At 43.9% G+C, this 15,036-nt stretch overlaps 1 long non-coding RNA gene across 1 annotated transcript; it reads right to left on the bottom strand.

Moving 5' to 3' along the window:
• Positions 1-12,554: 12,554 nt before the first annotated feature.
• Positions 12,555-14,553, bottom strand: LOC310688130. The gene is made up of 2 exons (XR_014516794.1): positions 13,925-14,553; positions 12,555-13,852 (listed from the first exon to the last, which is right to left on the bottom strand). It is a non-coding gene; the product is annotated as an uncharacterized lncRNA (long non-coding RNA).
• Between the last annotated feature and the right edge of the window lie 483 nt (positions 14,554-15,036).

Here is a 15,036-nt window from a genome sequence, read left to right on the forward strand (position 1 = left end):
ACAGATCAAAGTCATGCCCCTCTTTCTTTTATATTCACAAAGGGTAATGGCAGCTGGTGAGGGGGAAAGCTGATTTTTCCTCTTAATATTTATAATGTTGGTAAAATAGCCTAACACAATAGCACCTACTCCTATTTGTCTGAACTTTGCCAGATTTCTCACCCAGGGGCACCTCCTTCATGCCCTCAGGTTTCAAACTGATTGCCCAAAATATTAAGGGAGGGAATAGGATTTCTATTTACACACAGAGAGACACAGGTAATGTCTGCCCTTGAAGGAGAAATGCTATACCTATCTGTCAGAGCTGCTTGAAGATCCTAGCTCACAGAGGATCACGCTAGCCAGCGATCATTAAGTAAAAGTCTTTATTGAGTTACAGTTTCCATTCTCAAGCTGCTGCGTGCAACTCTACGTCTAGTAGCTAGATCGGTGAAGCTCTGTCTGAATCTCCGCCCCTTGTACACCAACTTAATATCCTCGCCCTGCTCCACCTTTTCCGCCTGACTGCTCTCCTCTGGGTCCCTCTGCCCCCCGGGGTCTCCTCCCTCCGGGATTCTTCTGACGCTGACCCCCCGGACCCTCCTGTCTCCTTGCGCCGGGCTTTAGGACCTGGCTCCCTTTCCGGGCTGCCTACTGCGCCGCCTTCCTGTGCATTTGAACTTGGCGCGCGCGCCCAACCTTCCACCTTCCGTCTAACCGTCTCTTCGCTCCCCAATGGAGGTGTGGCCACTCCTGACTCGTGCCCTCCCTCCTGTGGTGAGCTGCCAGCGCTTCCCCCCTGGCTCCCTTCCTCTTCCCTGCTTCCTGGCGGTGACGCTGGTCCCGATTTCCAGCTGCTCCCCCCTGAGTCCCCTCTGGCTCTATCTTCCTGGGGTGCCCCCCTAGACTCCCCCCTTGCCCTGGCCACTGGTGCTCCTTTCTGTGAATCCTCTGATTCACTGGAAAGACTCGGAGATCTCGGGTCGTCGTCATCACTCATCTTTTCTTCTGCCTCCTCCCCTTCGCTCTCTGTTTCCTCCCTTGCCCGTGCCTCTGCTCCTAAACCCCTGACACTATCTTTCTGAAATTTAGAAGACTTCATCTTCTCAGAAGGGGTGACTATGGCTGCAATTTGTGTCCAATTCTGGCAGGGGGGGAAACAGAGACTCTTTCTTAAAAGAAAAAAGAAAAGAAAAATGCCCCTGCATGAAAAACCTTGGGTGATCTGCCAGAAATTTGGCAGTTTTAACCCACTCTTAAGGAATCCCTTTGGCTGCAAATTTCAACCACTAGTGTAAAAGGGAAAACAAAAGGGAGAGCCATCTCTACAGGCCCATTATGGTCAACAGAGCTTCAGATTTAAGAAATCAGATGGAGACCCAGAACAGTCAATTGACTCAGAGGAGAGGTGAATGCCACAGATATAAGACAACTCTTTTTTCTTAATAATTTTTTTAATTGAAATTTTCAGCATAACATTTTATCCAACATATATCATCCTCAATTTTTTATTACCTCCTATTTTCCCCTCCCCCTCCTCAGAAAAAAGAAATAACCCACCCACCCACCCCTCCAGAGACTTCCTTCAGCTCCTCCCCTTGGTTTTTCAGCACATGTTAATCTCTGCATATTATTAAATTGTAAAGAGCCTTAATTTATTTATCTGTATGTTACCCATAATAAATTTGTGCATGTTTATTCAAAAGCTGCCAAGGAGTCCAGTTCATTTTGTTGTTTCTTTAAGTACTTTGTAAAAGGTTCCCATTCTTCTTTAAAGACACATTTGTCCTTATCACATAGTTTGTGTGTCAGTTTCGCCAACTCCGCATAGTCCATCAGTTTCTCTTGCCACAGTTCTTTGGTCGGGAGAGATATAACTCTTGTGGTTGCTGCCTACTGCTAATATATATAGATAATTAACAGCATTTTTTTAGCAGATATTGTAACGAAAAATGCTTACTCAAAGGCCTATTATATATTATTTATTTGTAAACATTCTCTAGTCATTTCCTACAATGGGATAAACTAGAGTTATCAAAACATAAGGCCCACAGTGTTCATCAAAATACTGAGCCATCTTAAGGACTCAAAAAGTGACACTCTTAGCAGGAGAAAGGGAAGGATTCACCAAAGGCACCGACCTTGTGGTGTAACAGTTAATATCTAGAAATAAAATTGCTTAGGGTCAAACCCAGCTGGAAGTTGCATCATTCCCTGATTTGAAAGCCCCTCCCTTGATCCCGATGTAATTGCAGAGATTAGTCAGTAGGGAACAAAACTGCAAAGTCCTCAAGACACACCAGTGCAATATGTGCATGTATGATTAAAAAAACACTTCTGGTTATCAGGCATAAACCTCCCTGGGCGTCAGTGCTCTGAAGTAGGCAACTAAGAGAGAACTCAGGGCCAGCTTTAGTATTAGGGAGCATGAAGGAACCACTCCAGGTGGCAGATTCTTGGGGAAGCAGCAGCAGCAGCACCTTGACTGTATTATTCTTTTGGGGGACAGAGTTGTGTGTCGTGGGGCCTGCAACGCCATAAGTACCTGCTGCTGTCAGATCCAGCGAAGGGCACTACCACATCACCAACATTAAAATAAGATCCAGCTGCCATTCTGGTCAGCTTCTGCACCATGACTGGGGCTTCTTTTTGTCCTTCACCACACATGGAGTCATAACCCAAAGTTGTTGTGACCTTCAGTGAGAAAGAAGCTATGTACATTACCATATGTTCCTTGTAGGAAAGGCACAAAGACAAACAGTTCTACATTATGACATGCTTCATGCCACCTGTTCAATACATTAGGCATACAAATTCATTAAAAACATTTCCAGCCCATGCAGACTTTTGCCTTCTATGGATTTTCCAGCTGATGAGTTCTTGAGGGCAGGGGAAACAAATGGAAATGCTCATCTAAGTTTAACAGTCTTGGGATGTTTAGCAATTGCTGGCAAAGTGATTTCCAAAATTGAAGGATTGCTATGTATGTACAAGACCCCTTCAGCTTATGCTTTCCAACCATGCGGCTACAAGCTCAATTACAGCTACAGTAGTAAAACACTGAGGAGGAAAACAGTGTCAATTAGCTAAGGCTTGTAACCACCAGGTCATGCATAATGTCATTTTTTGGATGCATCAGGGGAGAACAAAACCGTGCAAGTGCACCCACTTGTGGCAAATCTCATTAAACCGAAAGATGGCTGGAATGAAGTTGCCATTGCCTAGGAAGTCTAACATATTTATTAATTCCTCCCCCTGCGCATAAGCGATGCTGACATCTCATGACCCTGTAATGACTTAAGTGAGTCTTGCGTTTCTATCACTTTTTAATTCTTATCCAGGAATGCTTCTGATATTGCTTTTGGGCTGTTACAAAGCATTTGCCATTTGTGGCTGGGTGGATTAATTTGTCTTTGTGCTTCCTTTGTTGTGGCTCTCCTTTCTCATTCTGAGATATATCCTGCATTTGGGAAAGTTAGGATCCTTGCCCAGAAGCATAAGAACAGGAGTAATGCCTTCCCGAAACAGCCTAGGGACCAGAGGTGGATTTAGGGTAGTGTGACTGGTTCCTTGGTGCCGAGCTGAGGGAGGAGAGGGCAGTGGTGAGCAGCTTGCACTGACCGGACCCTCTTCCAGAAAATCCCTTTTACTTGGGACATTTTGGATTGCTGAGCAGCAGATGGCACAGAGCATGTGCCCCAATTTGCTTGCACCAATCAGCTTGTTCTACCATCATTGGAGGAGGAGGCTGCCAGATTTTGTCCTTGCACATATTACCTAAGTCTGCCCCTGTAGGCACCATCTAGTCCAGCATTCTACTGGGTTGCCAGCTACCTCTGAGCTAGGACAAGCAAGGCATGAAGATGGTGAGAAGGAAGCTGGTTTGTACGAAAAAGACCATTGAACCACCCAGCCTACACTAGGAGGAGCCAAAATGGTGCTCTCCAGATGAGACTGGATGTCAGCTCCCACCAGCACCAGCTAGCATGGCCAAAGGGCAGGGATGTTGGGAGTTGTGGCCTGACACATCAGAGAGCACATCAGAGAGCAACCATGTTGGTGTCCCCTGGTCTCTGCTGACTGACAACAGCTGTCTGAGGTTTCAGAAAGGGATGTCTCTCAATGCTACCTAGAGATTCATTGGTTTTATTACAATAGTTGCAGGCCACCTCTTAGGGCTTTCCCTCCCAAGGCGGAATCCAACGTATAAATTCACAATATAAAAATCAACAACAAATCTAAAAGTATAAACCACCGTAAGGATACAATTCATGGACAAGAATCAGCAACGGCACTGATCACAGTCAACCCAGTAGGAACATTAAAACCAAATAAATAATTATAAACTACCTCAGCACTGCATTTACACAGCCACCCAATAAAATCCTGATTTAAGAAGAGGCCCTTGTAAACAAATGGGTCTTTAGGGTCCACTTAAAGGCCTGCAATGATGGGGTCAGGCATATTTCAAAGAAAATCACCCCTGCTCATAAGTTGTGATTTGACAAGGGAGGTAGGGAAGCCGTTGTTGGCACCAGGAAGTGCTGCTGCTGCTTTACTGCACAAACACACAGACAATTTAAATGACAAAGAAATCATAAATGTTAAATGTATATACAGGCATTCAGTATATTAGCTACTTTGCCTTTATACATAAACTTTGCAGTATGATAGTGCTGAAATATTAAGATTAATTAGTTAATTAATACCCTCCTGGTAGCTCTTCCTTTTCACCATTGTTCTTGCTCCTTGAAGCTTTTCTTTAGTGCTGGGGTTGGGAATTCACTGGACTACAGCTTCCATCATCCCTGAACATTGGCTATGCAGACTGGGGCTGATGGGAGTTGGAGTCAAACAATACTTGCATTGGAGCTGGGTAAATATATTGCAGTGCTGTGCAAAGAGAAATAGTTTGGTGCAGTGGTGGCCAAACTTGGCCCTCCAGATGTTTTGGGACTACAATTCCCATCATCCCTAACCACTGGTTCTGTTAGCTAGGGATGATGGGAGTTGTAGTCTCAAAGCATCTGGAGTTTGGCCACCACTGGTCTGGTGAGACTGCTGGTTGAAAGGATAAAGAAAACTTAAGATTTATTATTCATGGCAAACAAAGCCATTCTGAATAGAGGTTTTGCAAGATGGAGTCAAGAAGTTGACAACACCACATGCTAACTCATACTGACTCTGGCTGAGCTTGGAGAAGCATCAGGAAGGAAGTAAAGCCTGAAATGGCAGGATCGACTTTACCACCAAGCAGTTACTTATCAGTGAGGATGAAGAACAGGTTGCTTTTCTGTCTGTAGCCCCCTACTGGTTCAGGTAAAGGTAAAGGGACCCCTGACCATTAGGTCCAGTCGTGACCGACTCTGGGGTTGCGGCGCTCATCTCGCTTTATTGGCCGAGGGAGCTGGCGTACAGCTTCCGGGTCATGTGGCCAGCATGACTAAGCTGCTTCTGGCGAACCAGAGCAGCGCACAGAAACGCCGCTTACCTTCACGCTGGAGCGGTACCTATTTATCTACTTGCACTTTGACGTGCTTTCGAACTGTTAGGTTGGCAGGAGCTGGGACCGAGCAATGGGAGCTCACCCCATTGCGGGGATTCGAACCGCTGACCTTCTGACTGGCAAGCCCTAGGCTCTGTGTTTAACCCACAGCGCCACCCGCATCCCACTGGTTCAGGTAGCTTATTGCAAACATTGTTGCTGTACTCCCAACTATCTGGAGGGCCACAGGTTCCCCACCCCAGCTTTAGTCCTTTGCTTCCCGCATGACCTGCCTAAGATTACAAGCTGAGGGCATTCACTCAAAATGCATGCCTTCCTTGAATTATTGTCCAATCAGATCTAGTTTCTCAGAGCTGCAGGTAGCTAGTATTGAATTGTGGGGAGGGGGGATCTACAAGGTGGTTTGGACAATCCATTTCGGATGAATCGATCTGTGTCAACTAATTTGAATGTTCTTGATGAGAAACATGCAAGCTGGCAGTTTAAAAAGATTCTGGCAGGCCATTTCAAAGGTCTTTGGGCGAGCGAAAAACCCTTTTCATGCAGCAGTAACAGGAATCTATCATCTTGGAACTGTGTAAGGTATTTCCCCTGAGGAAAGGAGTCTAAATTATCTCCAGAGAGGGAGTGTTTCACTTTCAAAAATTATAGCCAAATGGGAAAGTTGACTGAGTTGAAGTAAAACACGGGAGAGGGTCTTGTCTCATCATGTTATCTTGCTTTGTAAAGGTAATGAAAGTTTGCTTGAAATATTTGGCATGCCTAATAGTTAACATGAAACAGAAAGACTGTCAGTTTTTGCTCTTTTAAAAAAACAACCTGCTTTGAAGAACAAGTTTCAAGCATTGGATTCCACCTTACAGGGTTCTCATCATCAGTTTGTGGTGTCACCAAAATCATTTAAAAAGTTTTCACTTTGAAAGCACAGGTACCATTACTCTAACAAAATTGCTGTTAACTAAGGAACGGATGGACCCACCTGTTTCTGTTCCATATCAGTTGTGCATGCATTCAAATACGGCCTGTTCCATCCCATTTTGTAGATTTACAAGAGCAGTACACACATGGGTTTTTCTAGTGTACAAAATAAGTGTTAACGGGTTGGGGTGTGTGGGGTGTTAGGGGAGAAGTAGTACCTCTGGTGGGGGGCACGTTATGCTCCTTCTGGGGTAGTTTGTCCTTTGTTGACCCCATCCTGCACTCAATTCTCACCTGTGACTCCTAGAAGCTGGGTGAATCTGTTAATTTCAGCTTCTTTCAATTTCACATTTTGCCAATTCTGTTTAGTGATCATCTTTTGGGTCCTAAAGCATACCCAATCCATCTCTGGCTTTCCCCTCCTCCTCAGTACTAAAATCCTCTAGCTATCAAGTCAACACATTTCTTTGGCTCTGGACGTCTTGCCAGGCTTAGCCCCACCTCCAGAGGAGCGTCTGGTGGATTCTCTATGTGGGGTAATCAGAGGTGCCATGCAAGGCGTGTTTGGGGCTGGATACTTTGTGCTGTTTGACAATGACAGAGGGCTCCTCAGGGTCCACAGTGGCCATGGAGATCTCTGTGGAGTCCTACACTTCTGCCTCAGATGAGGTTCCCCTGAAGTTATGGTTGGGTTTGACTCTTGCATAGACTGAGGAGCAAAGTCCAGAGTCAGAGGTTTGTAAGACTGAACAGAATCCTCTTAGCCCTTTATGTCCCCTGATGCCTACTGAACTGGTAGCTGCCGTACCACCTTCTCACCATCTGCAGAGGTGGCACTGAAGCATCACAGAGAGAAGGCCAGATGTTCTTCCCTCCCACAAACTGTTCAATAAGCATCCCTCAGCCAGGCTCCCCAGCTGAAGACCTTCTGCTACCCAAAAGGGGGCTTAACATATCTTTCTATTTTTCATCATTTGTATTTTAATTATCAGGATTTGCTGAACATATGAGCATGACTTTCTAATCAACTATGTCTCCCCTCTTTGCCTCATTTGTCATACATAGGTACTTCATTTTGCTACTCACTGAGCTCATTTCTTAGCCCCTACTTGTATACTAAGGCTTAACTTGAACTTTAGAACCTTAGGAGTATTTATTAGCTTTAAGAAGCCATATGTTTTATAACCCCTTCTTGTTAGGTCATACTTTTCCCCCTTAGTACAGATTCTGAGCTGGCCCTCAGATTTAAGATTCCTTAAAGCTATCAGATTGCACACAGAGTGGAAAAAGCCATGCAATTATTGGGTGTTACTCATTAATGGGAATTCAAATGGCGACTGTTAACAGTCTATAACACCAGGAAGTAGGGCGTGTGTTTTTCCATGAGTCATAAAAAGAAAGAGTCTCAGTTACCACACGACTTTCCTTTCACTTCCAGTGTGACAGTTTATGTCTGGGTCAGTTTATTATTGCAAGGAGAATCTGCATACTAGCTGCAAAGTGCTTGACCAAGAGGATTTAGAAAAGGGGGAAAAAATAAACACTTGCAATTAAAAGATTCAGACCCATTAAAGAAGTCATACTACATTATGCATTTAAACAAACAAGCAAAAAAGGTTTAAAAGCACTTCAGGGCAAGATTGTGTCCAGTGAAGGCTCTTAGTTCCATTTAAAATGACAGAACACACATGGATTAGTCCAGCGTATAAAATCAGTGTTAATGGGTTGACTACAGGGAACTTGTTCTTTAGCTATTTTAACCTCCTAAAATGAATGACTTGTTGGATGTCCTTGTGCTCCCCCTCCCCCGCCCCCAATGAATGAAAGCACCATTATAGGTTTCTCAAACGGTTTTCATCAAAAAGCATCGCAAAGTATGTGCTATGGAGCTCATTATTCCTACAGCATATTTACCAGATGCTTCACAAACTTTATCTATGGATGCATGAATCTGTAGATTTTGGCTTCTCTCAGTTTCTCATTTGGTCCATTCTTCAGTTCTCCAAATTTTCACAGGTTGTTCATTTTAACTATATTTAAAATGATTCATGAAAAGTCATCAACCTTTTGTGCATATTTTTGTATTTGCTTTTGCCTAATATACACATTTTCTGCAAATAGGTTTTCCTAATATAGTGCAGTTTTGTATGTTATGTATTTTTATGTGTGCTTAACCCCCTAGTGTTTGCATTTTTGTATACCTTACTTGGCTGGAGAACTGCACTGCAAAGTCCAGAGAACTGTGGGTTTTGAAAGATGGCTGTGTTTTGGTTTGTGAAAGTGCAAACTTGGCAGACTTGTCTTTAAAGGCAAACGAATTTCTCCCCCACACCTCCTCTTACCTCACAAACAATCATGTGAAATAGGTAGCTGAAATTTCCATTTTAAAGACTGGACTTGCTCACATCATTTGATCATGGTGACTGGCAAGCAAGGGCCAGCCATCACATAGACATAACATATCAGAGATAAAACTTTCACATGAAGTATGCCAGTTTTTTCACTTCTGACCCACCCCCCTAAAAAAAAACCTGCTTTGAGAAACAAGCTGCAACCATTAGAACCCACCATATAGGGATTTTGGTGTCACCAAATTCATTTTAAAGCAGTGGCAAAACGAGGGGGATTTAGCTGGAAATTTTGCCCCCGATGAAGCATCCAGTGGGTGCCATTGAAACTCTGAGCTTCCCAGCCAACCTGGGATGAGCATGGACTGCCCAGCCATGCTGCTCCATAGCTCCAAAGCAATTTGCTTTTGGCTTTCTCAGCTCCCTCATGTGCCTCTACACTCCTTGGCTGCAGGCAGCTCCCTCTGTCCCTCCAGGGCTCCTTAGCTAGGGCAGCTATTTCTCTCCCTGCACCCAAGAATTGCCACTACTTCGGACTAGTGACATGAATGTGCTAGCCTACTTTCATGGTGGATTAGACCGGGGTAGGCAACCTAAGACCCGGGGTCGCCTTCTAAATCTGGCCCACGGACGGTCTGGGAATCTGCATGTTTTTACATGAGTAGAATGTGTCCTTTTATTTAAAATGCATCTCTGGGTTATTTGTGGGGCATAGAAATTCGTTCATTCTCCCCCCCCCCAAAAAAAAATAGTCTGGCCCACCACATGGTCTGAGGGGCGGTGGACCGGCCCACGGCTGGAAAAGGTTGCTGAGGCCTGGATTAGACTATTGATCACTGCTACAGTTGGTTTCATATTATCAGGAAAGGACTTAGAGATATGCTTAAATGGACTAGTGAATTGAGATGCTTTGGAGGGGAAGTCCTGATTTAACTGCTGCATAAATGAGGAGAGAGCAGAATACAATCTCCAAGAATCCACAGAGTTAGCCACAATATGTAATCTGTTTAGGGAAACCTGTAAATGGGCCCTGGTAAATCCCTTCCAAAGTATAACCAAACTCTTCTGAGTGCAATGGAGAGAGGGAAAATGTGTCGGACTTTTTCAGCCCTGCCAAAGAAACATTTAGAACCGCTTTAGAGTGTATTTACAAGCTAAGGTCAATAGCAAAACTTCCCCACTCTGCAGTGTATACAGACAGCATCATCTGGGCTGAGTTTATGTGTCAAGACAAGTGATGACAGATTGTTACAATTAAGCAACCTTCTAGGGAACACAAACCAATAATGGGCAGGACCAGATGGGAACATGGGTAAAGCAGCACATGTGAATTCTACCTTTGTACAGTAGACTAGATTCAACACTCTCTCAGTCCTCCATCCAGGGAAGCAAGCAGCATTCGCAGAATTCAGGGACACTTTCCAACCAGGCAAAACCACTCAAAGAGGAGGCAACTGGAAAGGGGGTGCAACCCAGGAGACTCGCAGGTGCCACCGAGAGAGGTTCCCCACATCTTTAAAAACACACACACACACACACACACACACACACACACACACACACACACCAAAAGAATGCAAATCAGTCATCAATCCAGGACTATACACCAATTTCCTAATATTGTAAGCCAGGGGTTGGCAACCTAAGGCCCATAGGCCACAAGCGACCCACGGGGGTCGTTTAACCGGCCCCTGAACTGCCCCCGAACCGAGCCACCCACTTGGCAAGTCCCCGTGCCAAGCACAGCCAAACCAGCACAGCACGGGGCGGGGACTCGCTTCCATGGTGCCAGAAATCGCATCTGCGCAGACGATGGAAATCCAGCCCATGGAGGGATCTCTGCTGGAGTGACCCAGCCCAGGCGAGGTAAACCTTGCTGACCCCTGTCGTAAGCTGCTGATCATATCAGAAAGACTGTGAATTTGAGGAAGTCTAGAAAGATAAAAGGAAAAGAAGATCTATTTTTTTCCAAGGGACTGATCAAAGAGAGAAGATGATGTTTAAGACCTCACTACTGTGGAATGAAAACTTACAGCTAGAGACAGAATGAAATGTTGTTAAAACTGATGCTCAATCCACTGGGATTCAAATCAGAGGAAATCAATTGCTTTTTGTCAACTGCTATTCTCTTAACTATTGATTTCAGTGCAGTTTTCCCATGTACCACACAATTGAGTGTGATTCCAGCATTCAGATTAAATGACTTTAAGTGCACCTAAGGGTTGGGACTTAAATGTTTTTGCATACTGAATCACTTTAAAAACTACCAGAACCAGAAGCCACAGAAATATTAGCATGCACTGCATAAATATTACACCTTTGTATACTGTGCAGGTATGAATGTACCTGCTTTTCAGCAGAAACTCCATTATAAACCAAGGGCTATGTTCACAATTGGCCAACCTTCTTCTGCCCCATGCTCTCATATGCACATGCAAATGCACAGAAAGAGGCAGGCAGACCCTTCTCTCTGGTTGGATCATTACCCTCTCTCACCCCTGCCTACTCTATTTATTTGTTTTGCTGCCACTGGAAGAATCAATAGGGTCTTGCAGTGGGTGGTGGTGGTTTCAGGGGTCAAATAATAATAATAATAATAATAATAATAATAATAATAATAATAATAATAATAATAAATTTTATTTATATCCCGCCCTCCCCAGCTAAAGCCGGGTTCAGAGCAGCTAACGACAGTAAAAATAGCAGTTTACATAAAATCACAGTCAATTAATTGAAATACATTCTAAAATCAATTCAGAGTCAAATTAATGGCAACCACTGGGCTAGAGTTCTATGAGGATTGCCAAAGGAGGGGGTCAGACTGTGCCCTGGCCAAAGGCCTGGTGGAACACCTCTGTCTTGCAGGCCCTGCAAAAAGATGTCAAGTCCCATGGGGCCCTAGTCTCTTGTGACAGAAAGTTCCACCAGATCGGGGCCATGGCCGAAAAAGCCCTGGCTCTGGTTGAGGCCAGCCTAACTTCCCTGTGGCCCAGGATCTCCAAGATGTTTTCATTTGAAGACCATAAGGTTCTCCGTGGGACATACCAGGAGAGGTGGTCCCCTAGGTATGAGGGTCCTAGGCCATATAGGGCTTTAAAGGTTAAAACCAGCACCTTAAACCTGATCCTGTACTCCACCGGGAGCCAATGCAGCTGGTATAGCACCGGGTGAATGTGATATATAAAGCCACTCTTGTTGCGAACAGTCATTCCACTTTTTCCACTGCATTGTTTCTCATATAATTAGCACACCATTGCTTTTCCTCTCATCTGGCTGGCCCAGTTGAACTTCATGGCTGAATCCAGACCACATTGGTATGGAGCTAGGCTAGAGGGAAAGTGCCTGAAGCAGTAGATTATGGGGGGGGGAGGTGTGGGATTATTCAGATCAGCTCACTTGTGTGCTCCTTTTGATATTAAAACCAATCCCCGCTTTATATCTGAACTAGACAAATTGTGTCTAGTTTTACCCTTAGCTATACTTTCAAAATTGGTCATGCTGGGAAATGATCTCAGTTATTCAAGCTGCCAGTTGACTTAATCTAAACATTCTGACCTGGAAACACTGTGGGCAACAAACCATAGAGACAGCAAGTGCAGATCTCACACAAATCATGATCAAAGTGGAGGACTCCATAATTTCTAGTTCTTGTTTATGCTACATGGTGAATGCAACATGCAAGATCTCATGCTTCCTTGCCTGAAAATGCAATAGTGGTAGAAGAGCAGTAACCCATCTTAAAGCTGACAGAATCTGTCGAGTTACAGCTCGGCATCCAAAGAAAAATCAGTCTCACACCATGATAGGTTCCGAAATATGGCTGCTCCTAGGGCTAATGCAGCACAGCTTTTATTGTGTGAAATCAGAAAGATACAAAATACAAGCCAAGCAATTTGTTCTAGCCAGCAGATAAAGACCTTCGTACTAGACCATGCGAGCGATCAGGCCATGCTACGTTAACCAATCATTTGGGACAGCACGAGCTGTTCACGCGCTGTTCATGCTCCAAGGATGCTTCTAGCTATGAAATCACCCTGTAACAATAAGAACTTTGCTCATGCTCTCATGTACAAGCAATCATTTTCCCACATGTCCCCTTTTCTTGTTTATATTATTAGAGGAAAAGAGGGACCATTAGTCCAAATCGTACACTTCATTGCCTAAGCGTCTACACTTTGCAACATAAATTCCTCTTGTAACCCCTGTGGTGGGCCGTGGTCGGTACCACCATGCAGTGCATTGGGAAATCAAAGAGGGTATGCATTGAATGCAACAACACACCATAATGAAGCCAGCAATACATGCAATTACAATCAATAATATTTTTCTTAACCATAATCCATTAGGTAACCAAGAAGACAACCACTCCCATGGATCAAAACCTTCAGGTGGATTCAAAGGATTATGGGCTATCATTTGTTCCATATGATCAATAGTAGCAGAGATATTGGTCGATTGATCAGTTATATACATGCAGCAATGAGAATGAATTAAGGCACAAATTCCACCTTTAGAAGCAAGGATCACATCTAAAGCATAATGATGTTGAAGAACTACATTTCTTATTTCTGATATTTCTTTGTTAATCATTTTTAAAGCCAAAATGGTGGAATTAAACAAATTTTCTGTCCAGTTTGCCAATTTATGCAAATCACGGTAATTCATGGCTGCACCTAAAGAAGGCAGAAGGGACCTAGAGATGGCTGTCCCTGTATATTGAGAAATAGGTGATTGTACTTCCCTTCTGTTACGCAAACGGACCGCTGGGAGCTTATCTATTTTATACACCAAGGGTACTACTATACCTAACGTGCAGGTACCAGAAAAGGCAGATGGGATTTCTTTGTAGGCACGTGTGCCACAAAATAACCATAAATCAGATTGAAGCAAACATGTAGTTCTGCTGCTCTTTCTCATCCAGTCGAACCAAACATAAAAGTCTCTACACGCAGCTTGTTGTTCATAGGTCATGTAAGTTGTGACATTATTAATTAAAACCTTTGGTCTGCCACTCATGGTTGTAACATTAAGAAAACAAGAAGATCCATTAATGTATTCATATGTCCAATTACAATATGGATAATGACCTAAAAATTTTTTGCTATTGTGATTAAAATGAAAACAATAAGACACTATTTTTGCAAGCAACAAAACACAGGGAATAAACTTATACGATTATCCTTCATATTATTGCTAATCTTATATGAAGCATTTACTGGAATGCTAGAATACCACCACCAAAAAAGCTCAAAGCTTTGTGAAGCTTTTAAAAATCATTTTTCTCAGCAGCTAAAAGGCAATAGCCAAGCATAGTCCGCTTGCTGTAACTAGAAAGATTGCAACAAGGTCGAGAACAGAGCCCATTGTCTTCGCGGGCCATGTTAAAGAACCATATTGCAACTTGCTTTCTGTCCGGGAACCATGCCAAAGCACAAAAATGAAACAACTGGAACACACTGAAATCCCTCACCCCTCCCTTGCCAAGAGTCCACAATAGTTCCAAGACAGCCCTCTGTACATGCTCAGGGGAACACATCATAGGGCAGGACTCCTGAGGGAGGAGAAAAAAAGAAGAGAACTGGGGGGTAAAATCCAAGTGATGCCAATAAGGATGAGAATGGTAAATTAGTCCAATGGCTATTTCCGAGCAAGCTGTGTGATATTTCGTGGCTCGATTATTGGCATGTAAAAACCACAATCCAGAAGAAGTCACACAACTATTTCTGCAGATACAGGAGCCCATTTGCTGTAAATAAGTCTGATGTATTGCTCCTTGTACTGCTGAGTCAAAAGTCCAAGCCCAATGAAGCATGATGATACAGATGGGATGGTCGCTATTAGGAGGCAGCAAAACTGTAATGATGTTTGGTGGTTGAAGTGGTTTCCCAGGGAAAAGGGGGGCCAATGCAGTAGGGATGAAGATGGCCTTTCAGCGTGCCAGGAAACACTGGAACAGCTGTGGAAGAGCCTCTTCCATTGCAGAGGTGATTGTGATCTTGTCTGCTGGATCCTTATGTCCTTTAAGGGCAGAAAATAGTGGAGACAGAGTGGAAGTGGGCAGGTCCAAATAACTCTTTATCCAATTCAGCTGTCCAAGAATTTGTTGTAAATCCACCAATCTAAGATGACCAGGAAACTGTAGTTGAGGCGTGACTGGAATGGCTGCACATTCTGTCAGCTTGTGTCCCAGGCACGTAATAGGTAAGGTCCGCTGGATTTTCTCCTTAGCCACTGTCAATCCAACAGGTTTTATCCTTTGCAGGATTTTGGGACACGGCGGAGGAC

This window comes from Podarcis liolepis, assembly GCF_965112155.1.
Source record: "Podarcis liolepis genome assembly, chromosome: 10".
NCBI classification, from domain to species: domain Eukaryota; kingdom Metazoa; phylum Chordata; class Lepidosauria; order Squamata; family Lacertidae; genus Podarcis; species Podarcis liolepis.